Genomic DNA, 16038 nt, shown 5'->3' with positions numbered 1-16038 from the left:
AATAAGAAATAGTTAAAATGAAGCTTTAAACAGGATTAAATGGGTTGTGTAACTGCTGAATGGTACCAAAGTACTGTCAGGGCTATAAAATAGCCAGACAAAAACAAAGAAAAAATAATTGTAACAAGAAAATGAAGGCTTTATAAGAACTTCAGTAATGAACACATAACAATTGATGGTATGATGCAGTAATTATTTTGGTATTTAGACCATTAACTATTGTAATTTAACGTTAATGTCTTGTTATTTTATTCCTTCTCATTTGCAGACAAAAGCACATCTGAGACATCATCAGGGAGTAATTTGATAAAGTCATGAATAGAAAACACTAAACTATGCTCAGAACTCTGACAACATAAAGCGTGGGGCAAAGTAACCTCATTTGCTGTTTATTTGTCTTTTATAATTCTGTTTAACATCATTTGCATAAATGAATAATTAAATTGTATACCGCATCACTTTTTGGTGGAAAACTACTAGATGTTTACGTTTGTTCAAAAGCTAAGAGTCATTAGCAATGTTATCTATAAAAAGTGAGCCAAAGTATAATTTTAGGAAAAAGAACAGGAGTACTTGTGCCACCTTATAGACTAACAAATTTTATTTAGAGATAGCACACACATTTCATTTTACAAAATGTACTAACAACCACAGTGGAAATTAAATTTCCTTTAACCAGCCACTTATTTTATTCTCTCTAATTCTGAACAATTTCTTATTTAAATAAAACTAATAAATGGACATCATATTTGTTTTTATGAACGAGGAATGCTTTCTACTAATTTTGCAGGAAAAAGGGAAGTCCTGCAGTTAGCACAGTTTGTAGTTCACTGTTTTTTGCCTTCAGGGTACTGCTAACACTTAATCATCATGGTAAATTCCCTGGATCTTTCAGTGGGATCAATTATGTGGATAAGCCTATTCGCATAAGTGTCTGTAGTATCAAGTCCACTATCTCTAACAATGAAATATATTTAGCAAGTGTATTATCTCAAGGCTCAGCAGTGTTTGTATTTTTCTATTTTCAAGGCTCTATGCTAGGATATGAAAATGTTACTATTATTTATACATCTAAAATATTAATTTCTTAGTAGTAAGTTTTTATTTTGATTGGGGTGAAATCCTGCCCTTTGAAGTCAATGGCAAAACTCCCATTGGCTTCAGTTGGATAGAGATTTCACCCTTGGTTGAAACACACTTTATAGGAACCATTTATAAGAATTTGGTCTAATACAATAATTTTTGAGAGAGAAATAAATTAAATATCACAGATTAAATACATGTAGTAGTAGTTACATTTTACATTTTAACAAGATTTGTAAGTAATTCTGAAATAAAGACATTTTTAATCAAGATAAGATTACGTTTTTAATACTAACTCACTTTTTTATTCTAGGAGGAGTGTGTTGGATTCAGGAAATTTACCATGATAGAGTACAATTGATACCCAAAAGAGAATAAAAGTCAATGAGACCACTTGGGTCTATAAGGACTACTTATTTAAGGGTTTGTAGGCGCATGCCTACTAGTCATAATGTAATCCAATATATTTTTTGTTGGGAGTTATGCTACTGTAGGCTAAGGTGTCAGTTTAAACCAGTGCAGTTATCAGGGGCGGTTCTAGACATTTTGCCGCCCCAAGCACGGCAGGCAGGCTGTCTTCGGCAGCTTGCCTGCGGAGGGTCCGCTGGTCCTGCGGCTTCGGAGGACCTCCCGCAGGCTTGCGGGAGGTCCTCCAAAGCCGCGGGACCAGCGGACCCTCCACAGGCATGCCTGCGGGAGGTCCTCCGAAGCCGCGGAACCAGCGGACCCTCCACAGGCATGCCTGCGGGAGGTCCTCCAAAGCCGCAGGACCAGTGGACCCTCCGCAGGCAAGCCGCAGAAGGCAGCCTGCCTGCCGCCCTCGCGGCGCCGGCAGAGCGCCCCCCGCGGCTTGCCGCCCCAAGCGCGCACTTGGCATGCTGGGGCCTGGAGCTGCCCCTGGAAGTTATACTGGTATAACCCCATGTTTTGGCACTCTTATTAGAGTATCAGAGTGTCTTCACTTATGTTGCTTGGGCAGGGATTTAAGCTAAACAGAAAAAAAAGCCACTCATACTGGAATAAGAATGTCCACATGGCAGTTTATAACTGGTTTATCTATGTTGGTTAACTATATATATTGGTTTATACTGTTATACTTATGGCGGTATAACTGGTACAACTTTCCTGGAGTATATGGATCAGACCCAATATGTATTGATCTGATAGCCACAAAAGGCTCATTCCTTGGGTACTTATGCAGACAAAACTGCCAGTGAAGTAAATGTTGTCTGAATAAAGACTGCAAGATTAGACCTATGCATGACAAAATGTGCTGGCATTAGTGGGTTAGGCATGATAATCAGGTTTGTGACAAATTACGTATTGTGGACCAGATTATCATTTAAACTAATCCCCCGTTACATCATCCTGGCTGTGCGCTCAGATTCTCAAACTCCCTTTATGCTGCCCCGGTAATGTAAAGGTCCCTAGAAGTGGGTGTGAATTATACACTTTAGGACCTGTTTTCACTACAAGAGTGGTGTAAAGCAGCCTTCGTATAAATGAGAATCACATCCTGTTAATTTAGAAGAAACCAGAACGAATATCATGGGCCTGGTTCATCACTGTGCTGCTCCAGTTTTCTCCTGCTGGTGACACAAGGTTGGTGAGATAGTATCTTTTAGTGCACCAAATTCTGGTGGTGATAGAGACAAGCTTTTGAACTTCACTGAGATCTTCTTTAGGTTTGAGAAATGTACTGAGTGTGTCACAGCTAAACACAAGCTAGATCAGATTGTATAGCATAAGTAGTTAGTACACATTTCAAAGGGCCATTCAAGGTGAAGTGGCCCGCTAACACCTCTCCAGTCAGTGGTGTAGGAGATAGGTAAGTGGGTTATAAATTGTTGTAATAAGTATTTGAGGATGAGAACTGAGAGGTCAGGTATAGAGTGATCACTTTGTGAGATATGTTCACCCAAGGTGATATGGTGTTTTTGTTTTTGATCATGTTTCCATGTGAGTTTGAGAGCATAGCGATAGTCTCATTTCACCCACATAGTTGTTACTGGGGCAGTTAGTGCACTGGATGAGGTGCATCACATGTTGTGATGGGTATGTGCAGGATCTTGGAAGGTGTGTTGTGTGGGATGTTGCTCGTTGTAGATCATCTCTCTAATATCCTGTTACCAACACGGCTACAACAACAATCCTCTTACTGGTGGCACTCTTGATTTCCATGGATTTACAGTAGTATAAAATTGTAGTAACACAGTAATGAATCAGGCCCATAGTAATATTTCAATTTCTTGTGTGAAATACTGATATTTCCTAGATTGTAAGGGTCTAATTCTCCACTGCCTTGCACGCCATTTACACCTGGGAAATCATATCCTAAAGAATTAAAATGCTGCCACTTTCACATGTGGTTCAGGAATATGGGAAATGCCTTAGTGAATCAGACCAGGTGGTTCATCTATTTTGGTATCCTCTCTCTACCGCAGAAAGATGTCCTGTAGTGGACAGTTATGGAATAATTTGAGCATTGGAGAACTTTCTTTGTAGCCCCTGTCAGTTGGAGCTAGCTTATGCCTTGAAGTTTGAAGGTTTACATCCCTTCTAAAAGAATCTTTGCTCACATTAGCACTGTAAATGTCTACTCCTTTTCTGAATCCCAGTAAGCTCTTGGTCTCTTGGGACAATTAGTTCCATAAGTTACTTATCAATGTTGAATTTCTTGCCTTTCAGTTCCATTGTTTTTGTATTAAGAGACAGAATATAGCTGAATGCCCTAATATATATAATTGAATTATTATAGTAAAATACATGTATATGCTTTGTATAAAAAGAAACAGTCTTTAAACCTGTAGTTGAGATTGGGAAAAGGTCACAGTTTAATTTAAATTGTTTGTTGTTTCTGTGTTAAGTGTTCTAATTAAACATTCTCTACTATGGAAAGCAATACTTAGGAGTCCCAAGGTGCTAGCAAAGTGTCAATAAAATTATCTCTTTCCTTCAAAGCAATGTGCAATATGGACTTTGCTGCAGTATTTGGAACACTTTAGAAATTGAACACATTTAAATTTTTATTCATTACAATCCATACTTAAATTAATAATCAAGGTAGATAGGCAAACTGGAAAAAACATTGAGCAGTGTTAGCAGATACAGAAATAAAAAGAGACAATGAGGCATACTGGAAACAAGCCAATTGGTTGTGAAATATAGGAAAGAGTAGAAAATTTGTAGTATAGATAAAACAACATGCCATTTATTGTTTTGAAGCAAGAAATACTTTTGTTTTCATTAATAACTTAATCTCTGATAAATAAAACTATTAATTTTGGTTGTTGAAATATGTTATCAGTTTGTTTTCTAAATCAAGTTACATTTTCTATACCACTGACACTTTCTTTGAATCGTGTTGCAATGAGTTTAATATTGACCCATGCTTCTGTAGCCATGCATAAATGAGTATGGGATTAGTGTACAACATTAATACGCTATTTCAGTGTCTTGATCAAGTTGTGTATTTTCCAAGTAGATTGTACAGTTCTGTAGGGCTTAGAAAAATTATATAGAAGAAAATATATTAATGTAGAAGTTTTTCTGTTATAACCAGACCAGAAACATACTATCTCAGGCCCAGTCCTGCAAAGCTATGAGTGGTTCTTTACATTGTGTGTCCAGTGAAGACAATGGGACTACTCCCAGTTTGTAGCTTTTGCAGGATAGGGGCCAAAATCTATTCTTTGGCCTCACAGGTTTATTTAATTGAAAGTTTCCTTTACAGGTAAATTGGTATGATCTAATTTACTGGTGGAGAGTAGGGATAGGATACAGAGGGACCTAGACAAATTAGAGGATTGGGCCAAAAAAAATCTGATGAGGTTCAACAAGGACAAGTGCAGAGTCCTGCACTTAGGACGGAAGAATCCCATGCACTGCTACAGACTAGGGACCGAGTGGCTAGGCAGCAGTTCTGCAGAAAAAGGACCTAGGGGTTGCAGTGGATGAGAAGCTGGATATGAGTCGACAGTGTGCCCTTGTTGCCAAGATGGCTAATGGCATTTTGGGCTATATAAGTAGGAGCATTGCCAGCAGACTGAGAGACATGATCATTCCCCTCTATTCAACATTGGTGAGGCCTCGTCTGGAGTATTGTGTCCAGTGTTGGGCCGATGCTACAAGAAGGATGTAGAAAAATTGGAGAGTCCAGCAGAGGGCAACAAAAATGATTAGGGGGCTGGAGCATATGACTTATGAGGAGAGGCTGAGAGAACTGGAATTATTTAGTCTTCAGAAGAGAAGAATGAGGGGGGATTTGATAGCTGCTTTCAACTACCTGAAAGGGGGTTCCAAAGAGGATGGATCTAGACTGTTCTCAGTGGTAGTAGATGACAGAACAAGAAGCAATGGTCTCAAGTTGCAGTAGGGAAGGTTTAGGTTGGATATTAGGAAAAACTTTTTCACTAGGAGGGTGGTGAAGCCCTGGAATGGGTTATCTAGGGAGGTGGTGGAATCTCCTTCCTTATAGATTTTTAAAGTCAGTCTTGACAAAGCCCTGGCTGGGATGATTTAGTTGGGGATTGGTCCTGCTTTGAGCAGGGGGTTGGACTAGATGACCTCCTGAGGTCCCTTCCAACCCGGATATTCTATGATTCTACTAAGTGTCTATGCATCCATGGGAATAAAGTTTATAAAGTAGACTAGGCTACTGCCTGTCTCCAGACAAAATAACTTGGATATAATACAACATATGTCAGTTCTAAAATCACATATGAAATGGACATGTGTTAATTCAGTATCTTTAATTTTTTTTCACTTGCTGGTTTTGGCTATTTTAGTTGTATGTGTAGTATCAATATGAAGTCCCTGGTTACTATTCTGTGAATTAAAGTGGTCCATTAGAGTTAGCCTTTGATGATAGTGACCACTTAATGATCTTTCCAAATGTTGTTTATACCGTTAGCTAACTATTGTAAAGCACTCTGGATAAAAGCGCTATATAAAAAAAACTTAATTAACTTTTTTTCTACAAATAAAAGCGCACAACTCATATTTTACTATTGGTAGTCTTACCTTTCTAATGTGATGAATGTACCCTCTCTCCGCGGCAGCCCCCCGAGCTGGGGCTGGGACAGAGCAGGGTCTCTCTCCCGCCGTGACAGCCCCTGAGCTGGGGCTGGGATGGAGCAGGGTCTCTCCCCCGCCGCGGCAGTACCTGAGCTGGGGCTGGGATGGAGCGGGGTCTCTCCCTGGCCGCGGCAGCCCCTGAGCTGGGTCTGGGAAGGAGGGGGGTCTCTCCTGGCAGCCCCTGAGCTGGGGAAAGTCACCTTTCTCTGGCCACCACAGCCCTGCACGTCTCTAATTACCCCCACCCCCTCTTCTCACCCCACTTCCCCCTCCTACCTACCCCTGTTCTTCCCAAGGCTGCCACCCTCCCCTTACATTTGCATCTTCTCCAAGGCTCCACTAATTAGGTGGGTGGCCCTTCATTCTCTCATGTGTGGCCACCCAGGCCCGCACCTTAGAGCGAGCTATCTGCGGACCACCTGAATGGAGCTCACGGACCGCTGGCGGTCCGCAGACCACAGTTTGAGAACCTCTGCCCTAGAATGTCTTCATGAGTTAGAGATGTCCAAATAGCTGATAAGCAGTGAGAATAATGAACATTATTATATTCAAACAAAAAAGTATCTGGATAATTGAAGGAGTGTGTACTGCATATATGGTCCATTCTTCAATTATGCTGCAACACAAGGCAGTATATAATGCTCCTGGGCAATGAGTGTGATTTTCTTAGTCTTCCCATTTAATTCAATGTAAAATATGTGTTGATGGGAGGAAATGCATCCACAAACAAAGAATATCACACTTTTTAGTACATGTAGTACCTGACACTGTACAGAATTACTGAAACATAGGTTAAGTATATTAGGCATCTTCTTAGCATACGCACAACGTGCCTCAGGTGATACATGACCAGGATACACCACTGAATTTGGTCAGCTGGTTGGATCATTAACTTCCCTGTCTCGGCCCGGGTACTGATGGGGAATACAATGTGAACGCTGATCCATGCCCCCTATGTTAGGTATGATTTGGGCTCAGTTTTTCAGAAAGACCGAGAGTGACAAAGAAAGTTGTCACTCTCGGTCTTTCTGAAAAAGGAAGTTGTCACTCTCACCTGATTGCACTGTAAGTAGGTGCCTTTCATGGGAGGCTGTCATTTTAGCCTGGTAAATCTGTGCAAAGTTCCTCATTATCTATGGACCGGATCCTGTCAGGCCTTTCTGAGGATGTACGCTGGGCCCAGGGAGAGGGCTCAAGGATTCTTTCCAATGCTGTTCTTTCCCTTACATGGCCTTCATAAAGGCTAACGTGAACTGCAGTCTTTACTGTGGGGGGTTAGAAGCTTCAGCTTCCCTGCTTCCTCAAGCTGCCCTCCTGCACTGGCTCATTGAATGGGGCTGGCACATAAAGGGGAGCAGGCTGCATCCCATACTGGGATGTATTAGTGGGCATGCTCTTCCTATGTGCATGGAGAGAGGAAAACTGACTCTTGGTGCTCCCTCTGGGAGGAGGGAATGGGCTGAAGCTTTATGCCAGGGCTGCCCAGAGGGGAGGGGGGCAAGTGGGGCAATTTGCCCCAGGCCCCCACAAGAGTTTTTCGGGGCCCCTGGAGCAGGGTCCTTCACTTGCTCCAGGGGCCCCGGAAAACTCTCACGGGGCCCGGGCCCCCAGAGCTTCTTCCGCTCCAGGTCTTCAGTGGCAGGGGGGTCCTTCCGCTCCAGGACCCACTGCCAAAGCGCCCCGAAGACCCACGGTGGGGGGTCCTTCCGCCCCAGGACCCGCTGCCAAAGTGCCAGGTCTTTGGCGGCAATTCGGTGGTGGGGGCCCCCGCCGCCGAAGACCCCAGGCCCCCTGAATCCTCTGGGTGGCCCTGCTCTATGCTGCCTCTTACTTGAGCTGTGCTTCTTTAAAATTATTGTTATCCTTAACAATATGTGTTCTAGAGCATTGCTGACCCCAGGTCAGTAATGCACATTGCAAAACATAATCCCAACTGTACATATAAAATGATGGGGTATAAATTAGCTGTGACCACTCAAGAAAGAGATCTTGGAGTCAGTGTGGACAGTTCTCTGAAAATATCCACTCAGTGTGCAGCAGCAGTCAAAAAAGCAAACAGAATGTTGGGAATCATTAAGAAAGGAATATATAATAAGACAGAAAATATCATATTGCCTCAATATAAATCCATGGTACACCCACATCTAGAATACTGTATGCAGATGTGGTTGCCCCATCTCAAAAAAGATATATTGGACTTGGAAAAGGTTCAGAAAAGGGCAACAAAAATGATTAGGGGTATGGAATGACTGCCGCATGAAGAGAGATTAATAAGACTGGGACTTTTCAGCTTGGAAAAGAAATGACTAGGGGGATATGATAGAGGTCTATAAAATCATGACTAGTGTGGAGAAAGTAAATAAGGAAGTGTTATTTACTCCTTGTAACACAAGAACTAGGGGCCACCAAATGAAATTAATAGGCAGCAGGTTTAAAACAAACAAAAGGAAGTTTTTTTTCACATAACACACAGCCAACTAGTGGAACTCCTTGCCAGAGGATGTAATGAAGGCCAAGAGTATAACAGGGTTCAAAAAAGAACTAAATAAATTCATGGAGGTTAGGTCCATCAATGGCTACTAGCCAAGATGGGCAGGGAAGGTGTCCCTACCCTCCGTTTGCCAGAAGTTGTGAATGGTCAACAGGGGATGGATCACTTGACGATTACCTGTTCTGTTCATTCCCTCTGGGGAAACTGGCATTGGCCACTGTCGGAAGACAGGATACTGGGCTAGATGGACCTTTGGTCTGACCCAGTATGGCTGTTCTTATGTTCTTAGGTATTCAAAACCATGAGTCAGGCCTCCCCAAATCATGAGACTGGCTTCAAAATCATGACATTGAAGAAATTTGGAATTCTTTTGAGTCACGTTCCGGCTTTTGAGCCTTTAGGTTACTTTCCAGTCATATTTTCAAGTTTTTCTCCACATCTGCAGGGGCTAGAAATGTACTTTTCTTTTTAAATGAAAGCTGAAGTGTTCTTGTAATTACAAAATTTGAGGAGCTGGGGCTTTAAGAGAAACACCAAATACCACTAGATTTACAATAAAATGGGAGTTGGCAGAACTGAGACTAACCAGATTTGTGGTCTAATGAAAATCCTTCTGGGTTTTTTCTTTGTTGACTGTTACTGAACCTTGTGCCTTATTGATATTAGTTAGTAAATAGAATATCAGTCACTTGGTGTATTCTGTGGCATGTCAGTAGTGAAGTGTTATCAAAACAATCTTGTCTGTCTCAAGAGGTGGGCTAGCAGAGCACTTTGTGCAACACTCAGCTTAGTTTCTCAGAAAAACCTATTCAAAGATAAGAGAGATACAAATAACATTTGCAGTTGCTGAATGCCTAGTAAAGTCTGAGCTAAAGCGGTGAAGGTGCTGGCAGGGACAGGAGTTGGGGACTAAAGAGGAGGAATGTAGAGTTTTATTTACTTTTAGCCCCCTTGACCTGTCTGTTGGCTGAGTCAATAAAACAGCAGTGAATCTATTTGTTGTTTAACTTCATTTTTTAAAAGGTGAAGTTCTTTTATATCCTTGATTCTGCTGACAGGTACCTTGAAACCCCCCTTCAGCTGTAGGGAAACCAGCATGTGTTAATGTGGATGTGCTCTTTATAAATATATCAGAGGGATAAATATCAGGGAGGGAGAGGAATTATTTAAGCTTAGTACCAATGTGGACACAAGAACAAATGGATATAAACTGGACACTAGGAAGTTTAGACTTGAAATTAGACGAAGGTTTCTAATCATCAGAGGAGTGAAGTTCTGGAACAGCCTTCCAAGGGGAGCAGTGGGGACAAAAGACATATCTGGCTTCAAGATTAAGCTTGATAAGTTTATGGAGGGGATGGTATGATGGGATAGCCTAATTTTGGCAATTAATTCATCTTTGATTATTAGTAGGTAAATATGCCCAATGATCTGTGATGGGATGTTAGCTGGGGTGGGATCTGAGTTACTACAGAGAATTCTTTCCTGGGTGCTGGCTGGTGAGTCTTGCCCACATGCTCAGGGTTTAACCGATCGCCATATTTGAGGTCGGGAAGGAATTTTCCTCCAGGGCAGATTGGCAGAGGCTTTTTCGCTTTCCTCTGCAGCGTGGGGCATGGGTCACCTGCTGGAGGATTCTTTGCACCTTGAGATCTTTAAACCATGATTTGAGGATGTAAATAACTCAGACATAGGTTAGGGGTTTGTTACAGGAGTGGGTGGGTGAGATTCTGTGGCCTGCGTTGTGCGGGAGGTCAGACTAGATGATCATAATGGTCCCTTCTGACCTTAAAGTCTATGAGTCTATGTGTGCTAAGATTTCGTGTGGGGTTCACAGAGGATGATGCAGCAGCTATTCCTCTAGCCTGCTACCTCCAAAACTGTGAAGGTGAAATTGCCTCAAACACCTGCAGAGGGTATTCTATGAGGTAAGGAAGGAGAGCAGAGCAAAAGGGTAACATTGAACTCTTCATTTACTTTTACTATGGGTATGTTGGATGTGATTAAAATCTCTGCCATATTATGTTTTTCAACTCTAACAGTTCTTTCCTTTTCCAGGATTTTAAACTTTTCCAAGTACAAGAAGTTAACTCCAGAGTCGACTTCCCAGGGACTTGCTTCCAGTTCCCAGATGCGAAGGTAGAATTAAGAGGTAAATTAGGATTTATTTTCAAAATCCCTTGGAAATAGTTACAGTTGTAATTGGTGACACGCCCTTCGCAAGGCAGCCCTTGGTACATTTCCTCCCATAGAGCCATTCTATCCATGACAGCAAGCTATCAGCCAGAAAGACATGGAAATCTGAAAGAGTGGATATGTTTTGAAGAGGTAGCAAAAAGTTAACAAAAAGAGCGCTGCACAGGGAAAATACTAAAGCAAACGGTATCAGCTGAGCTCTCTGAAAGCAAAAAGTTCCTCACTTTACATATTATCCATATGGTTTGCACCCACTTTACATATTATACTTTGAAAATCAATAGGAAATAGTTGTACTGTATGTTGATAAGAGTGTGATTATTTTTTTTTCTTCCTACGGATAAAAGTAAGCTTGAAATAGCTACACATTTAGCAACAGGTAATGTCACTGGAAATATGAGAAACACTTCTGAATGTAGGAATTTACAAGAATCAACAAGAACTCCTATTTCCTATTACTCAGTAGGGCAAGTTCCCATTGCCTGTGCAAAACCCAGGGGACCTGCATAATGGTTGGGGGGACAGAATCCTCCTCCCACCCCAAACCAGATCCACTGCACAGAACAGTCATCTACTCTGTAGCTGTTCTCCGTAGCCTCTGAGCTGTAGCAGTGGCTGTTGTGGTTCTCTACCACCCTGTACTTATGGGCTTTACCTAGTGAAAAAGTGTAGTTTGTAGACCCACTGGCCACCACCCTTGCCACTCCTATTTCCCATCTATGAATCTTCATGGTGGGCAGGGGCCCAGGAGGCCCCTGTTTGTGGGCTGTCTGTGTGCAATGGAATAGTTGTAGTTCTGCTGACCTTTGAGAGTTGCCTGATAGTGCAGTTGTGGTCAGGGAGAAGAATATGATTTGCCCCAAAGATCTCTGTCCTGTTTTGGTGTCCTGATGCTTGATGGAAAGAAGAGAGTAGGGAACCTTCTCTTTCTTGCACCAGAAGGCAGGCAGGAATACTTTGAGCTGCAAGGTGGGCTTGCCAACATATCCCCATGGGAGCATGATCTAGGGTTAAGATATATGTCCAGTCCTAGTGAATATAGTGCATTCAGCAGAGTGCCAGCTGGCAGTGGTTAAGGAGTGCATGCTGATCTTGCTCATGGTAGCCCAAACATGCTCCCTGCTCTGTGTTTTTGGCAACTTTACACTAGCATTGTGTTTCAAGTACCAGTTGCATGTCCTCCTTTCTTCCGCCTAAGCATATCCCATAAGAGCGTGATTTAGCGTAAATAAAAACTACCGGTAAGTAGTTTTATATGCCTCTATTTTTCTGTTAGATCAAATAACATATGGACGGCAATAAACCTCTTGCTTTCAAAAATCAGTCTTCCTGAAACGTCTGTGATGTTATTGCCACAGTGGAGGGGAAAATGTTATTTGATAATGATGTATATAAACAAGGTCCACTGCAAGTTGGACCTAAAGTTTTAAAGATCCCTGGGTTTTGGAGCCTGCCGGTAGAAATTCGGTGGCAGCTTCAGTGACATTTTAAAAATTGAGGGTTTATTAAATTAAAGCTGAAATGGAATAATACTGTCAGTAACAGAGCCTGAGAGTCATTTTTTGATATTAAATTTATTTTATTTAACACTGTACCCACAATTTCAGATTCCAGTATGCCACAGAACTCTTTGTGAAAAATACCTTACTGTAGCAGATGTCAAGGGAGGAAGTTGGAGGGTTTGGCAGCTGGGGACTCCCAGTATCTGGACATATCTGAAAAATAACCTGCAGTGAAATAGTTAACCGTATTAACTAATTTAATGTTTGGAGTGTTGTTATAATAATGTCAGTCCCATGATATAAGAGAGACAAGGTGAAGGGGGTAATATCTTTTACTGGACCAACTTCTGATGGTGGAAAACAAGATTTTGAGCTGCTCAGAGCTTTTCAGGTCTGGAAAATTTTGTCCACAGCTGAAGAAGAGCTCTGTGTAGCTCGAAAGCTTCTCTCTTCCACCAACAGAAGTTGGTCCAATAAAAGACATTACCTTCCCCACCTTGATATTTAATGGTCATCTTTAGGTTTCATAGTTAACATCCCTTTGTAATGAAGGGGGCAGGTCATGCCCGTGAGTTACTTTTTTAGGCTTTCTGCAAACTCAGGAAGCCAACACTGCATCCTTGGATTCTCTGTTCTTATTTTCAAGGCTATTTTCACAACTGTAAGGGCTAGAATCAGAAAACTTTCTAATTTTCATAATCAAAATATGATAGCTTATGTTCAGTGGCAAGGGATGAATTCCACAACCATAGAACCATGGAGCGTATGGGCTGTTTATGAGCTTCATTTTTAGGATTTTCTAGTAATGCACATTCATTATACAAGGCTTTCATCTCATAACTAGAGGTGTGTTTTTTTTAATTCCAGCCAATTTAAAAGCCAAAACAAATTTGTTTTTAAGGCTTGTGGGGTTATGCACAGATTTTTGCAGTGGGAAAACTGGAAGAGTTTTTATTGAATCTAGTCCTAAAATATCAACATATGTTAAGCTCATTTTAATGGCTTATAATTCTACTCACGTGATTCACTTGCTAATTTAAAACTCTGAGTTTGATCTGAAGACAATCATCCCCTTTAAGTTTCCTGTTTTCTAACAAACTGTTGAACTGTTTGCCCTTGATAAAAGGCTAAAATAAAATCAGTGCTGCATGTATTGAAGAGACATTTACTCATCTTGTGTGGTCATCCTGCCATTTAGAATTAAATATTACAATTTAGCTTAGCTGGATCCTGAGAAATGGTCAGTGACACCCTGGATCCAAATTCTCAAGAACACTAAGTAATAGAAACACAATCTACAATTATTTGCGGTTTTGTTTTGTTTTTGTTTCTTTACAGCCAACAGCAGTAAATAGGCTAGGGAAATAGTAAAAATAGGCGAAGGGAAATGTTCATCATTAGAATGACAACATATTTTGGGCCAGATCCTCAACCACATTTAGGCACTTAAGTCCCATTGAAGTCAATGGGAGTTAGGTGCCCAAATACCTTTGAGAATCTGGGCCATTGTCACCAACACAGATGTACATAATTCAGTACAACTATATTAAATATGAAGGAAGCTAGTAGGGACTCCTGTACTTAGGTTGCCTAACTTTCTATTATAAAGGATTTTTGTGATCTTTTCTTTTGGTGAGGTCTCATCCCTTCATTGTTTGCCGTAGTTCTTGATATTTGGCAGGGGGAATCTCTGGATACAGAAGTGCCTTTTCTTTGTCAAATGAATTTCCACTGAGTTTTCGTTAAGGTATAAAGAGTTAAAATCTTGAAGAGTAAATCTGACATTTCCTAACTTTCGACTGATTGACTTTGCAACCTAAATATTTTTTTTATGTAGTGTTTTGTGTTCAAGATGGGTATATAATTAGTAAATAGCAAGATGTCTTCCTTGAGTTTGTGTGTAAGAAAGATTAACACCAATCCTCAGAAATTTGCACAGAAGTCAATATTATTGTATTCTGGGCAGTTGTATTGAACCATTTTTTAAATTTCTGTGTTACAAAATGAAGTTGCACAATAGAAACTTTGGGCCAGTTGAGCCCTGGAGGAAGCAAGCAGGTGATTTCAATGGAGTTGTGCCCATTTACATCAGCATTGACTTTAGCTTTTTATTTCTGCCCTCTTGTCCAGGGGTAGGCAACCTATGGCACGCATGCTGAAGGCGACACGCGAGCTGATTTTCAGTGGCACTCACACTGCCCAGGTCCTGGCCACTGGTCCAGGGGGCTCTGCATTTTAATTTAATTTTAAATGAAGCTTCTTAAACGTTTTAAAAACCTTATTTACTTTACATTCAACAATAATTTAGTTATATATTATAAAGTTAGAGAAAGAGACCTTCTAAAAACGTTAAAATGTATTACTGGCACGCGAAACCTTAAATTAGAGTGAATAAGTGAAGACTCGGCACACCACTTCTGAAAGGTTGCCGACCCCTGCTCTAGTCTAAAAGCAAATGATCTGAAAATTCTGTTCTGGAGACAGTCATGCTGGCAGTTTTGAGAGTTGTCAACGACATTAGTTCTAATGTAGAGCTAATATTTAATTGTATACAAAAGTAACATAGTCCGTTTTTTAAAAAATGGAAAAATAAATAAAAACATAGCCACAAATAGAAACCTCCTGAAGAGAGAGATTGTGAACCCTTTAGTCCCATTGGTAAGTAGTTACTTTTGTGAGTAGTCTCATTGGAGCCAATAGAACCACTCTTCTAGCTAATTGCAACCTGGCAGGCTTACGGGGTTCAGAATCTGGCCTTCATTCTGGATGTTGATGAATGCTGATAAAATGCTTTGAGGAACATTATAGGACAAGTATACCCAAACCCTTTTACATGAGTTTTATAAACCATATGCTCTCATTTGCTGCCATGCAGTCATCCAAGCTAATGAGATTTTATAGTTCCACAGATGAGAGACAGAGGAAAAAATCTGGATGTTTTAAAATATTCTTGATATAATTGAACATTTCTTAATTTTCTAAAGAATTTTTAACATTATTTAAATATTTTATGTCAATAACTTTTTAAAAATCTTAGTTTTAGTGGGTCATAGTCAGTAGACTTCAATTGAAATACATTATGGATGAATTTGGCTTGGTGTCTGTATCTCATGAAACATTCCAACAAATGTGTGTGATGGTGTATACTATAGTAGAGTATTAAACTTTCTAGTGTCCTACATAAGGCTTAGAATGATTGATATACAATTAAAATGAGTTATAGCTTAGCCTATATAATTATAATGCTCTGAATATTACCATGCTGTCTAACATTATAATAATATTTTACAACTAATAGTATCCTTGAATGGGGCTCCATGTGCATCTTGTAAGCATTAAAATTATTGTCTGAAAGTGGAGTGGATGTCAGATAGTTTTTATAGGATGAACTGATAAAGGAATCACAGAAGCCCATAAAGTTTTGTATTATTATTATTATCATTATAAATTTGTATTATGATTGTTCCTATGGGTCCCAGCTGACCAGTAGAGCCCTGTGTGGATACAAAATTTGTATCTGCATCTGATCCATGATCTACAAAAATGGTCCGTGGATATCCGTATCCGTGGATGCAGATATCCGCAGATATAAAGTAGATATGTGCAGATTTACAGGGCTCTACTAATCAGTACCCCATTGTTGTAGGCACTTTGCAAACATATAGTCACTGCAGTGGTGTAGCCAGGTTT

The 16038-nt window shown here is 40.6% G+C and overlaps 1 protein-coding gene across 4 annotated transcripts in view; it reads left to right on the top strand.

Moving 5' to 3' along the window:
- The first annotated feature begins 10706 nt into the window (after positions 1-10706).
- Positions 10707-16038, top strand: part of RARB (retinoic acid receptor beta) — a 499718-nt gene continuing 494386 nt past the window's right edge. Inside the window, exon 1 of one of the 4 annotated variants that reach the window (XM_045003219.1) lies at positions 10707-10802. The gene's annotated coding sequence lies outside the window, so the exon portion shown is untranslated. The remainder of the gene's footprint in view (positions 10803-16038) is intronic. The other 3 variants (XM_045003215.1, XM_045003220.1, XM_045003216.1) reach the window with 3 other exon arrangements.

This window comes from Mauremys mutica, chromosome 2 (assembly GCF_020497125.1).
Source record: "Mauremys mutica isolate MM-2020 ecotype Southern chromosome 2, ASM2049712v1, whole genome shotgun sequence".
Classification (NCBI taxonomy): Eukaryota; Metazoa; Chordata; order Testudines; family Geoemydidae; genus Mauremys; species Mauremys mutica.
The sequence above is the reverse complement of the archived record's forward strand: the minus strand, read 5'-3'. Positions and strand labels throughout refer to the sequence as shown.